The following is a 12,791-nucleotide window of genomic DNA, read 5'->3' on the forward strand; positions in this document are numbered from 1 at the left end:
GCAGCGCAACTTGCATTTCCTCCCAGCGGAAGCGCGCCCGGTGCGTTTCAAATCTTTATTCCCTGGAGCATCCATCTCGACGAGTTTGGATGTTTTTCTTTTTGTTTGGTTTTGTGTGTTGGTATCTTTGGTTACATGGAGGAAGCAGTTTCAGATTTGTTTGGAAGATGCTTCGGCAGAGAAAACTCTCACTGGATCGAACAGATGGATGAACTGTTGGTAAGGCATTACTTATCCATGTTTGGACGTGGATCGGTACGATACAAGGTGTTCGTTATTCGATACGATCGCGAGAGGACATTTTCCTAGTGTCAAAACATTGCTACACGATCCGGGTGAGACGTGACGGTCGCCTGAATTGAATGAGCTCGAGAAGCCACCAGGCTAGAGCTCGAGAAGTTACCAGGCATCCCTCACCGCCGTTTCCCTTACACGAAGCGAGATGCTGCGAGAACGTCAGCATTTTATGGTTATTAATTAAAACGATAATTTATGACAATTCCATGCCACATCGCGGCAGTACACCCCACCTCGGCCGATTGGATCGCAGCCGGAGTTTTCGTGACAGGAAGTCCAAAGCACCGGCCGCAGTTTATCACTTGGTGCATGGGAGGCTCGCTGATCCGGCGCTGCCTTGTTTGTCCTGCCTTCTTCGATCAGCCGCCGGATAGTTTGTCCAAGAATCTTAACCACTTTCAAATAGGGCCTTCGAAGACGCCGCCAATTCGTGAGCATGGCTCGAGCGCCTCGTACCCAGCTGTTGGATCACCCTGGGCCACGAGCAAGGGAGAAAGCCGAACTCCAAAGTGTCCGACTGCAAATAAAACATGGCACAGCAATTTGGAGCAGAACGAGCCGCGTTGGCGCAGGCGAGAAAGGGCAAAGCGTGGCTTAACGGTTCTAATGACACTCACGATCGGCAGGGTTTTTAGTGTTTGGACTAGGTCGCGTCCTAAGAAGGAGGCATTCTGGCCGGCCTTTGCAGCTGGGAGGGAAAACTAGCTGGGCAAATAAAAAACGCCAAACGCCAAGGTAGAAGAAAAAACATTCTTGGTTGGATTCTTTCGTAGACAGAGTGGCGAGCGAGCGGAGGAGCTTTTAGAAATGCAAATCAGGCACCTTCACTCCGTGTACGATCGGAGCTATTTGCACGATCCGTGAGGTGGTATAAATTACTCGTGTCGTTGACGTCGTGAAGTGTTGTTTCTATTTTGTTAAGGATTTTGTAGTTGGTCGTTCGTTTTAGCTGGGCCTGTTGTTTTTCCCATTTTTTTTCTTATTACATTTTTACCGAGTGTGGTCTAATAGGTCCCTTCCACCCGCTGAAAGGTTCCCTACCCATGCTCGTGCAGCATTTTTGATAAGAATAATTTGTTCGACATCGCCATTTCGGGCGATCTTGGTGACCATAAATTTTCTCCATTTCCCCGTGCTCTACCTTCGTGGTCCACATAGTATAACACGTATCCGGACGGTGGGATATCCACGATAGTTAATCTGTGGGATACGCTTACTAATTTCGTATGGCATAGAGAAGAGAAAAACATTTTTTTAACATGTTTATTTTTCGTTTCGTTTTTAACTGTATTTATGAAGTTTCAGAATTCTGAAGATACCAAAAAAATAACAAATTATTATTTGCGTTATTATTTTTTCAATTATCGAAAAATTTTCTCGTATATCAAATTATTCTGTCCGCAAACAAATGATTACATGGGAAAGGTTTCCAATATGGGGAAAGATCTATTTCTCACAACAAAACGTTTGTGAGCCGTACTCAGAACGAATCCAAAATGAGCAAATAAACACATGACAAAACAAAACAAACTACCCATAAAAGACGAAACCAAAAAAAAAATGCTACACTTCCCAGCAGCTTCGATATGCACAATATCTTGTGCATCGTCCTGATGCTGGTGGGAATGTATACCTTTTACCTTTACCTATCGATCGTTTTTCTCCTTTTTGCTTTTTGCACCGAAGTTGTTGGAAGCGTAGCAAGGTGTAGGGCAAAAAAAACGAACCCGTTCATGAACCACAGCACTTTGCAAAACACCACTATCGGCCCACACAGCGGTTAGCAAACCGATCTGGGAGAGCAATTGCAGGAGAAGCAGGAATGGAGGACGAAAAAATCAAGGATCTCAAGGATTTGAAGCTTTCTACGGATCAGCAGGTTTCGCCTTTGTATCGTTCGCTCTAGGTTACCTTTTCCATTGTGTGCAAGTTTTTCGGGAAAATCAGTAAAGAGAGCCATCAGTGCGGCGTGTCCTTTTCGGTCGTGGATTTCTGTGGGTCAATCAATCGCCGGCGTTCGTTCGCCGAATTCGCATAGCTCTTTGGGTCGTTCACATGCCACAAGTGGCATTGGTGGAATAGTTCGGAGATCGGGAAGCTTTGGGAGTTCCTTCTTTCACCGAACCGTTCCCAGCTCCGGGGAACATGAGAAACGCTGCGGTCCCCGAGTTCGACGGCGGTCCAAATTGAAACATTCTTTCACGCTAAATTTTCAAAGGAGCAAAACAACGCCGAGAATATCAAGTGAAGGGAGAGGAACGCTCCATTCGACAGGTACATTCCTCGGTTTCACCACGATCGATGACCTGCGATCGGCTGGGATGTTTCATTTCTCTATCCTATGTTTTCTCTACTCATCTTCTCGAGCTGCTGGTCGATGAATAGAATTTGCCGAATTAGTTCTCAGGCGAACCGATACCGAAGACTTTTTTTTTATAGCATGACTAAGGCCACAACAGTGCACTGGGAAGGTTGCTTTCCAATTCAGCGCCTTAAACGCCACTGCACGACGGGCCATTTGATGCTGCTGGCCTTTTCTGTGCTTCGTGCTTTAATTGTTTGCCGGTGGGAGCCTTCCGCCCGCCAGGAGTGGCTAATTTGGATGGATGGGCTTCGCTTCTCACAGCGATCATAATCACATGATCAGCGGCTTTGACACCGCGAACGCGGTGTCCGCGAAACCGTGTCGGATGTGGCTGTGGAAGGAACGAAGGAATGTAGGAAAAATAGGCAAGTGAAAATTTCCCACCGTGGGAAATACTTTAACGAGGTTCGGGATTGAGGGCCGTTTTTCCACTCGGGCCCTCAAAATGTGCGGTTCCGAGTGTTTTTTTTTTCTGCCATTTTCTGGCATTTGCTGTGTATTGATTAGAGCTCAAGCCCTTGTGCGCGTTTGTGGTACGAGAGGCGTGCGGGGAACGACCTGCTTCTTCAGTTGTTCGATTCGATAAAGTACCCCAGATAATACGGTTACTGACGACCGGCCGGTGCCGGGTTTCCCAACGTTAACGGCTCCAATCGTTTAACGATCCGGGAAGTGATCGAATCATCGCTCGCCGGGTGAACAAGTACAGCCGACGATGCGAAAACCTGCCGATTCCGAATGGCCGGGCCAAATCAGAACGGAAGAAACCCACCTCACCGTGGGAGGAGGCCCCAATTTTCCAATAGTTCGAACCGAAAACGAACCGTGGAAAGCCAAGGTCCAGCCAGGTTGTGGCCCTGGGGACCATTTAGTGGGAATGATTAGAGCCCGGGTAATAATATTTGTACACGTTTCGACCGGTTCAATCAATTGCGCGGGTTCGATGGTGCGCAGGTTTTTGCCTCGGTTTTTATTCGCAACATTCCCGAGCATATAATCATCACCGGTCGATCATTTACAGTTCCGGCGCTCTCTGCGTGGAACTTTCTTCTCCCCTTCGCTGAGGAACAGAGGAAGATGCAGGGTTCTCGGTCGTTTTGTTGTTTTCATGCCCAATCATGATGACCGCTTCGCTCTAAGTCACGCCAGTGCCGCGTTTGAGCCGCCTGCCGATGTGCATGTTCAATGTTAATGATTTCATCCGACCGATCCATACCGGCTCCTCGGGAGGGAAGTGGATGATGACCATCACTGCGCCAAGTGCCGATGCTGTGGAACCGTGGGGATCACCATCGAGGTGTTCATTTTTTTGTTGTAAGTGAGCGCTTCTTTAACCCCCGTATCATTATCACCATCGATCGGGCACAATCCGCAATCGAAGAATCGAACGCCGCCTGGAACACGACGATCGTGGGTTACTTTTCTTCTTCCCACCCCCGACTGTGATGATGAAGAAGCAGAAAGAAGAAGCAAATCACAACTAACGTCGAAGGGATGACTCTGATTCGCAAAAAAAAAGTGAAGTATATCCCGGGCCAAAAGATCAAGCGGTTGCTGACCATGGCCGTGGCCTATTATGGGCTATTCATTAGTGTGTACTTTGGATGATGGGTCTTTGCTCGATTGGATGACCCCAACCCGGCGCGGGAGAAGGTCGCAAGGGTGTCGAAGTTGCACTTGGCGGGATGTCTGGTCGATCTGGATGAGGTTATGGCCGGTAGTTGCTACGCTCTGGGAAAATTTTGCTTCACTGAAGATGATCTTTCGGGCACAGAAGAAAAGTGTTACAATTTTGGAAGTACTTTCACAATATCTTAACCAAATTATGTTCAGAATATCATGTTAAGATAAGCTTCATTATTAAGTTTTACTTTTAACGGCCAGGCCTTCATATGTAGATTTCAAAAACTTCTTAAAAACCACGATCCAACTATAAACTCGAGAAGTCGCGTCCTTCGAGTGGATCGATCGGAACATCTTTAAACGTCCACCCCCGTCGGTAACGACCTCTCATACCAATTTCCAGCTCCACGCAGCAAGTGTCCGCGATTTCTTCGCCGTGGATCCCAATCGCGCCACATATCATTATATCACCGGACGGAAAATATGCGCCTCGTCATCGATCATACGCTCTCACCGGTTTGGTTCTGCCGGAGCTGGGAAATCCTACGCCCGTTCGTCCGCGATCCATCGATCGATTGATCGCCGCCGTTACCGTTTATGTCCCGGAGGCGCACTGGAGCGTCGTGATGGAGTGAAGAATTTTTCGATCCCCTCCCCGGTCTTCATCCATCCTGAATCGTCCATCGATCCTCGGCCGGTTAGGTAATCGTGCCAAACAAACTGGCCAACTTTGTCCGCCGGTGAATTATGAGGCTCGAACCTGGCACTGGAGCGCGCTAGGGGACGATAACACGATAGTGCAATTTCCGTGTCAAGAGGTCAAACCGCGTGAAGCGTGTTTTTAGCCGCACCAATAGGTTTAAAGCCGTCGGTTTCGGAAGAGGAACGAAGGCGCAGACTTTTAACTTTCGTGAGGTGCATAAGTGTCCGAAGGAAATCACGTAAAACGTCCTGCTGCACTCGTCACCGGAGGCCATCGGCGGCGTTAGGCGCGCAGGGGGCTGGCTGGCTAACGACACTGTGGCATGTGATAATGATGGGGTAACAGTTTTACACTTCGTCCGATAATCACCGTTCAATTTGGGCGATACTTTGGAGGGAAAAAACGGTTGACCAGGTTGAGGAACTCCGTGATCAAAAGGATTGGCGTGACGTTGTAACGGACCCAGTGCAAAGTCGGTTGATGTATCAACGCTCCAATGCGAACGTCTTGGAGTCTTGAGGAGGGCCGAAGCTCAGAAGGGAGTCGGATGTGGTGTGCAGAACCAAACAACAAATTAGCAGGCAATTACCCGGTACAAGGGTACAATGTAAGTCGAAAGTACCGAGAAATCGGGGGGTCTTAGAAGGCGACAGGAGTGGGAAACCCTCGAGTCTCCCGGTGTATCCAATCTCTCCGACTCTTTTTTGATGCCGACAACCTGGACACATTTAATTCTTGTTTATTCCTACGGGGCTACACAGATCGAACCGGGTCGGTGGAGTCTTCCCCTAGCGCCAACATCTCACTTCCTCCCAGTCCCAGCAGAGGTTTTGCAGATTGGCTTGAAAAAGGGCCGCCATTCCCGGAGGGATCAGCAGCCAGGAACCGCCGGAACGCCGTTGCCCGGCCCGGACAAAGTGGTTCATTTATCAAACTTACAACCATAAACCATGCACCATGCGGAACAAGAGGCGCCCGGGGGCGCTGATTCTTCTGGCCGGCCGTCGCTGATAAATCTGGGCCCATCACCATGTTCCTCATCATCATCATCATCATCGCCGTCGTCGTGGTTCCGCCATCATCGTCGCCATCATCGTTGACGGACCGCCGAGTAAGTGCGCCGTGTAAGTTATTAACATATCGTGCAAATAAATTAAATATTAGTATCACATTAATTACAGCATTTCGCTCGCTGAGGGTGCTCGCTTTTGATGCACGCAGACCGCCGGGCAGCCGGCCGCACCGGAGTCCGGACTCCTGGGTTGCGCGGAACTATTTGCGCATGCACTACGCAAAACGGAAAGGATGGATTAAGGTACCGGAGTATGTTTCCGGCGACGCAGCAGGCATCAAGTGGTTGGGTGAGGGCCGACCGGACAAACAACAACCGGCGGCAGGCGACATGATTGCAACACGCGCTCCACTGACGGTGCAGAAGGTGGCCGAGTTGGCGAGGCGCGGAGGACGGCTCAACGGAGAAAGAAGGCAAACCGGAGAGTTATTTATGAGCTGCCCATCGGCGGCAACAACGGGAGGATTGAGCCGAAACTAAATCGTTTCGATTAGCGCGACTAGTTTTCGTTCCAACTGCGATGATGCGGTTGGCGAAGACGGACGCTGAGGACGCGTTGCGTTGACTGCACCGATACCCCCGCCGCTCATTGGGCCCGGGAGTCGCATTTCGGAGCTCGGCGAGCCACCGGCCACCATTGGGCTTATAGGTGGCACGCGTTCCGTTGATCGGGGTTCGGCATGGCGAAGATCAAAGGCCCGTCCGCCCGGTGGCTTATCGGTTTTGGCCCCTTGCGGCGTGTTTTATTTCCACCCGGGAGGTGCTTCACGGGAGCTTCGAATTGATAATGGGCGATAAACCGATGCTAAATAATGTGCTGCTGAAGATGTTTCAGATTACCTGCCCATGCGTGGAGTATTGGCAAATGAGGATGCGATTCTGGAACTCGTGTGTTTTTGCTGATCGAAGTTGATATGTTTGTTTTGCGTCAGAATTCTTGCAGAACAGTCGCCTTTGCGTACACCTTCTGTTAGTCTCAGCTGTTTGAAGATACGCTCTAGTGTCGTTTTACATGTTCTCTATAGTGCTTTCGTCTTGCCTTAGAATCAGCTTTTGGCAACGTAAGAATATATCCATTCACTCAAGCTGGTGGCACGTGCCTAAGCGACAACGGAAGGATTTATGAACTGCGCGTTGCGTTTATGATAATGTTGTAATTTATAATCTGACTTCGTGCCTAAATAGGGGTGTTGCCTAACAGCTTGCGTGTATGAACAACGATTGCACCATTCGATGCTGCTCAGCGACACAAAGCCACCTTATCAAAATGTAATCGGTTGAGGCAAGCAATAAATCAACGATTTCAATTTAATTGCACTTAAAGAACCTCACCGGTTGGGGTGAACCAGTTGGCTTACAGTGGGTGCATTGCGACGGCTAAGTACCATGCGCATGCACTTTCAGAGTAAGCTCAACCCGCGGGAGGATACCGGGCGATGTGCGATACCCTTAAATGAAACGCCTCCAAATCCGCGGTGTGGTAATGCAACCGAACGGCCTACCCGCTGGGAGGAAGGAAGAGGATCTCTATTTATTTAGACGACATGCTGTCCACCCACCCGAGGAAGCACACACATTTGCCAACACCTTCAGCTAATCGTCTCGGCAAGGAATCCAAAGCAACGTCCAAAGGGTGTCGCCGGGGGAGTTGGTGTACGAACGAGCCACAGGTCACCGGTACGGTTTGTTCCAACCCCTCCCTCCTCCGTAGGACTACCCGACCCTAGGTCGGGAAAATTTATGAAAAGTTCCTCAAAATTAACCACGGCGGAGCCTTCTAGCGGGTCGCGTGGGCGGACAGAAAAGCCACGCCATGGGCGCCTGAGTCGCCGTCATGTACAAACCTGAGCCGACCCGAGATTAGCAATGCTCGAATGTGGTCGCCTCGATGTTGGGTTTGTCATGTCGTTGCGGCCCCGCTCGAATTATTATGGAGGTGTGAAACAATTTGTTACGATTAGAGGGATTTTTTCTCTGCATTTTGCTCCGGGAGACAACTCATTACACACGTTCGGGGCTGGCCTGTGTCCGTTGTATGGCTGCATTGGTTGGGTATTAATTAAGTCGTAGCTTTATCAAACGCATCGAGCGGAGTGGGTGTCGGAGGTTAAATCGATTAAAAGTACAGGCATGATCGATCGATCTATCGATCCTACGCAGTTTTGTCGCACATGAAAGGTAGGGTGTTCGGTGAGTGATAAATTGAAAAATTATGCGAAAGAAAAGTAGAGGAGCGAAACCCTTTATCTTATTTTTTTAAAACACAAAGACTGTACAATAAATACGAATATACTTTCATTCAACTGTTCAGTGAACTACAAGACAACTTTCAAGACGCTTCAACTCATGCACTTTCAATAAATTAAAAAAAAATGGTTTTTACACATAGCAATAAGAATTCTGCTGGGAAAAGAAATGCATATAAGAGAGAGAAAAATTTAAGAGAAGTGCATTTCTGTTACTTACAATGGAAGAGCTTGTTACTCTTCAGAGGAAATTTGTTCCTTCTGAAGCATTCTCACATTTTTCAAAGTGAACCCTGAAAGAACAAGGAAATTCCAGCCAGTATTTTCAAAAATTTGCTCGTTTCATGGTTTTATTCGGTTTAATCAAGCCTGTCTAAGTACCGTTTTTGTCTAGAGAAGTGTTAAGCTCAACAGTGTACACGTGTGTTTTGCAGAGTTTCTAGAAACAAAACTCGAAAGTTGTCCGAGAAAGGTACTAATATGTTTAGGCAACATATACCACCTATTTATTTAAGGGATAACTGGTATTGAACATTTTTGGCATAAACGACTCTGGCCCAGTTCAATGCCTAAATCTTTTGCATTCCGACGAAATAAGACACAAAAGTATTGAAAAAACGTTCGAAGGTGGTAAAAAAATCTATATCAAATAAGACATTATAACTATATCATAAAATTATAAGGTGTTGAGATTTGTATTCAAACTTATTGAAAAGCATGTATAACCAGAGATTCTCTGTGGTCTTCTTCTTCTTCTTGGCGTAACGACCTTGTTGGTCATGCCTGCCCTGTAAAGGGCTTACGAGACTTTTTACCCTATGTGTACGTGGATAGTCAGTCCTCTCGTACAGGGGAGGGTCCGGTCTCGGTTGGGATTCGAACCCACGCCGTCGAGGTGGTGAGCCCCGGCGCTCATGGGCCGATTTTCTAACCGGCGCTACCGCTCGGCTGTCGCGGACCCCCCGTCGCGGATTCTCTGTGGTATTTTCAGTAAATCACGGCTGTTTCATCGCCTTAGTTGCGAAACTAATTCCCCATAAACAATCTTCACTCGCACCTTCCCTTTCGGTACCTGGATGACTAAGAAAATACGCCATGCAACAGGCGTAGCGAAAATGATCGAAATAACTCAATCATCGCATAATTACGCTTAATTTATTAAGTCCCGCGCTCAATTATCTGATGGTTGAAATTCCTGCATCCTTCTGACAGCACCGCCGTCGTCGTCTTCGGTGTACAACGTGGTAAAGGGCTTCCTTCGACACTTCGATGACGCCTCGCCGAGTCGACCGATCGCTTCATCAGCCTTCCATCAACGCGTTGCATTCCTTTTGAAGTTCTTTCAGCAGGTTTCCTCACGGCGATTCTCAGCGATCCATTCTTTTCCCTTTTCGTGCTTTATCTTTCGCCTTGCCTTACTTTGCTCCCTTAGCTTCCTTTACACAACGGTGTTCCTGGGAGAAGAAAACAATCGACGCAACGCAAGTCGATATCGGGTGCAAGTGCAAGTGCGTCCGCTTTTTGCGGTCTTCGATCGGTCGGTCCGGTTTGGCTCTTCCGTCTCAGGCTTGATTGAAGAGTGCAATACCTTCCGTGTCGATGACTTGCGCGATCGAACACCGGCGCAAGCAACGGGTGGATGGAATTCGAAGGATGTTGATGCCACGCCATTCGCTTTGCGACCGATCCTTTGGCTAAAGCGCGCCCGATCGCACCACGTACGCAATGATTGCGCGTGAAAACAGTTGTTTCGTAACCGCAGGAGCGAGACTTCAGCAGGTTTTCACTTCTTTGTTCGAATCAACTTGCCGTGGTGCAGGTTTTCTTGAGAATACAGTTTTTGTTGTTACTCCATTCTGTCTTTCTTTCATTGCATTGTCGTTGGGCTTCTTGTTTTTGCGAGGCTGATTATTCCTATAATTGGCCACTAATCGGATTCGTTGGGCTGACGAGTTGAGGCAATTGAAACTGACAGGAATTTTTAGCTGACGAATGCATCGCGTCGTCCTTTTGTTCTTTTCTGTGTAGGAATAAGTAAATGAATTCTTTCCACGGTAGAAGTTTTTGTAACAAAATAAAAATGTTATAATATTTTATCTATTTATGGTTACTTATTTATCCACACACCTTTTCATATGCAGAAGGAGTAAGGGTTAAATGTCTGCGCAAAACATTGAAAGAAGAGGTTTAAAAATAAATATTCGATTCTTTTAAAAAACCACTGTATGGAGCAGGCTTACGCCAATATTCTGAAGGAGAACATTTAATCGATTGGGGGAGTCAAACGTTATTTAGTGCACCCAATTGTGGTCAAATTTATTCCCTTGGTAACGCAGATTCGACACGAACACTTGACACGATTTGCGCAACTGCTTTTGATTCTCTTTTTCTCTGTCCAAAAGAGTGGACCCATCTTGATACATTTTTTCTCGAAACGAACTCTTGTGAGGATTCGTTTCGCTGTCAATTAATCCACTTGTAGGTGATGAAAAATGGATAAAACATCCACATTTGGAAATCTGTGGTGCATTTGTATTTGAATTTGCCTTTCTTTTTTGTCTTATATTCTGTTAAAGAGTTTTTGGGCATTATTTTACACAGATATATCGAACTCTCCGTCGATTGTGCGCCGATTGTACACATCAGAACGATCATGTAGTTGTATATTTTTGTATGTTGTTTTCTTAAACAACATTCTACCTTGAAAACAGATTCTTTTTTGTTTGTAGATTGTGTAGTTCTTTTTTGTTTGTAGCTTTTAAAATAGGTTCTGCTGATTTTTTTACAAGTGAATGGAACATTCACGACTTTTTCCTAACATATTTAAATAAAGATCAGGCTCGGAAGTAATGGTTTTTGCGTACAAGTTTTTTCTACATAGTGATTTTAGATACCCTGTTTTTCTGCTTGTAAATTCATTGTTTCCCTTACTCTGATTTTTCTGGGTCCTTGGGTGCTCTACTTGAAATGATCTTCACTGCGAGCACATCCTCCTCCAAACCGTTTGTTACCGGGACTAATTTGTATGTTCTTTCTTTTTTATTTATGCACAGCACCATTATCGTTCCCACATGTGCTCGGATGCGTGTTTTTTTCCCACCGCTCATCGCTACTTCCTTCCTTTCCATTGTGAAACATTCCGTGAACAATCATCGATTTGTGGCTCGTACTGTCACCCGGGCGGAACCCCCGAGCCGAGCCGGAGGATGTTTGGTTTTTTCCCTATCTTTCGCCCATCCTTCCGAACGCTCATCGTTCACGTGATATGCGAACAAGTGCTGCACAAGTCCTTTTTTCTTCGTGAAGATGTTCCTGGAAAGGAAAGAAACCAAATTAAAAAAAAAAACGATAGGCCTGAGATCCTTTGCATGATCATGCCGTTTCCTTTTGTCGCCTCATATTTCAACCTGTTCTCCGGTTCCCGTTAGAACATCCTCACGATCCCGTACCCTGGGAAGATAATCAAGCACAGGGTGTCCCATCGCGCCGTGTCGTTCCATTCACGAAGCGACGCGGCCTTCTTTCGAGTCACCCTGCCACTGAGAGGCAACTATTCAAGCATGGAGTGAAACACAATATATGATTAGTTTTTGGGTGCCCCTTCATCGCATCCTTCCAGTGCCGTGCCTTACCCACAGCGCTGTCAGCCTCACACGGTCCTTGGTTTTCTGCTCCTTTCCACAAGAGGAAAACAACAAAAAAAAAACGGTACAGTTCTACGCGGCAAACCATTTCCATCTCATTTCCGTACGCACGGAAGGCGGTGGTTGTGGGATCGGCAACGCATCGGAAATGGTGAGAAAAAATCAGTTGATCCTTCGCCCCGAGCGTTGGACGATTGTTCCAGTTCCTTTTGGTGTCTGGTGCATGGGAGAAAAACTGGGCCGAGGTTTATGGGTTTTTTTCCCAGCCGCTTGTTTCGTGGACGCTATCGAAAATAATATTCCCAGCGCGATATTTCCATCCTCCCCTGGCGCGAACTCCTTCCGACGTTATCGTAGATTCTAAACATGACGGAAGTGATTGGTTTTTAAAGAACTCCTCATGCTCCCGTAGCCCATTCGATAGTAATATCGGCCGTGTAAGATGAGTTATGAACCTCTGCAAAGCACCGATTCATTACCATATCGTTAGGGGGCATTTGAGGATCTCCAAAAAACTGTACGAGGCTACCGGAGTTTTTAGTTATTAACAAAAAAATCTCCTAACCTCTGGGTAACAGGAACTTCCGGTACACTAGGGTGATCCAGTTTGTTTTTTTTGCCTAGCACGCAGCTTCCTCTTTCCTTAATAAAGTTTTGATTGAAATGGGACGTGTTTTGGGGAACCGCTTTCGAATGGAATAATTTATACCGTTCCGGTTAGTCTGGCACCAGCAGCAAAAACATATCATTCTCCCAAAGGAACAAGAACAGCTGGGTCTTAGTTTTTCTTGCTTGGCAAGGCGGAAGAGGTTCTTTTTTCTTATGGACATTCTAGGAAGTG

General features: G+C 47.0%; 1 protein-coding gene across 1 annotated transcript in view; it reads left to right on the forward strand.

Moving 5' to 3' along the window:
• The window catches only part of LOC131264282 (angiotensin-converting enzyme-like), a 146,624-nt gene that overhangs the window by 95,989 nt on the left and 37,844 nt on the right, over positions 1-12,791 (forward strand). The window lies entirely within an intron of this gene.

This window comes from Anopheles coustani, chromosome 2, assembly GCF_943734705.1.
Source record: "Anopheles coustani chromosome 2, idAnoCousDA_361_x.2, whole genome shotgun sequence".
NCBI lineage: Eukaryota > Metazoa > Arthropoda > Insecta > Diptera > Culicidae > Anopheles > Anopheles coustani.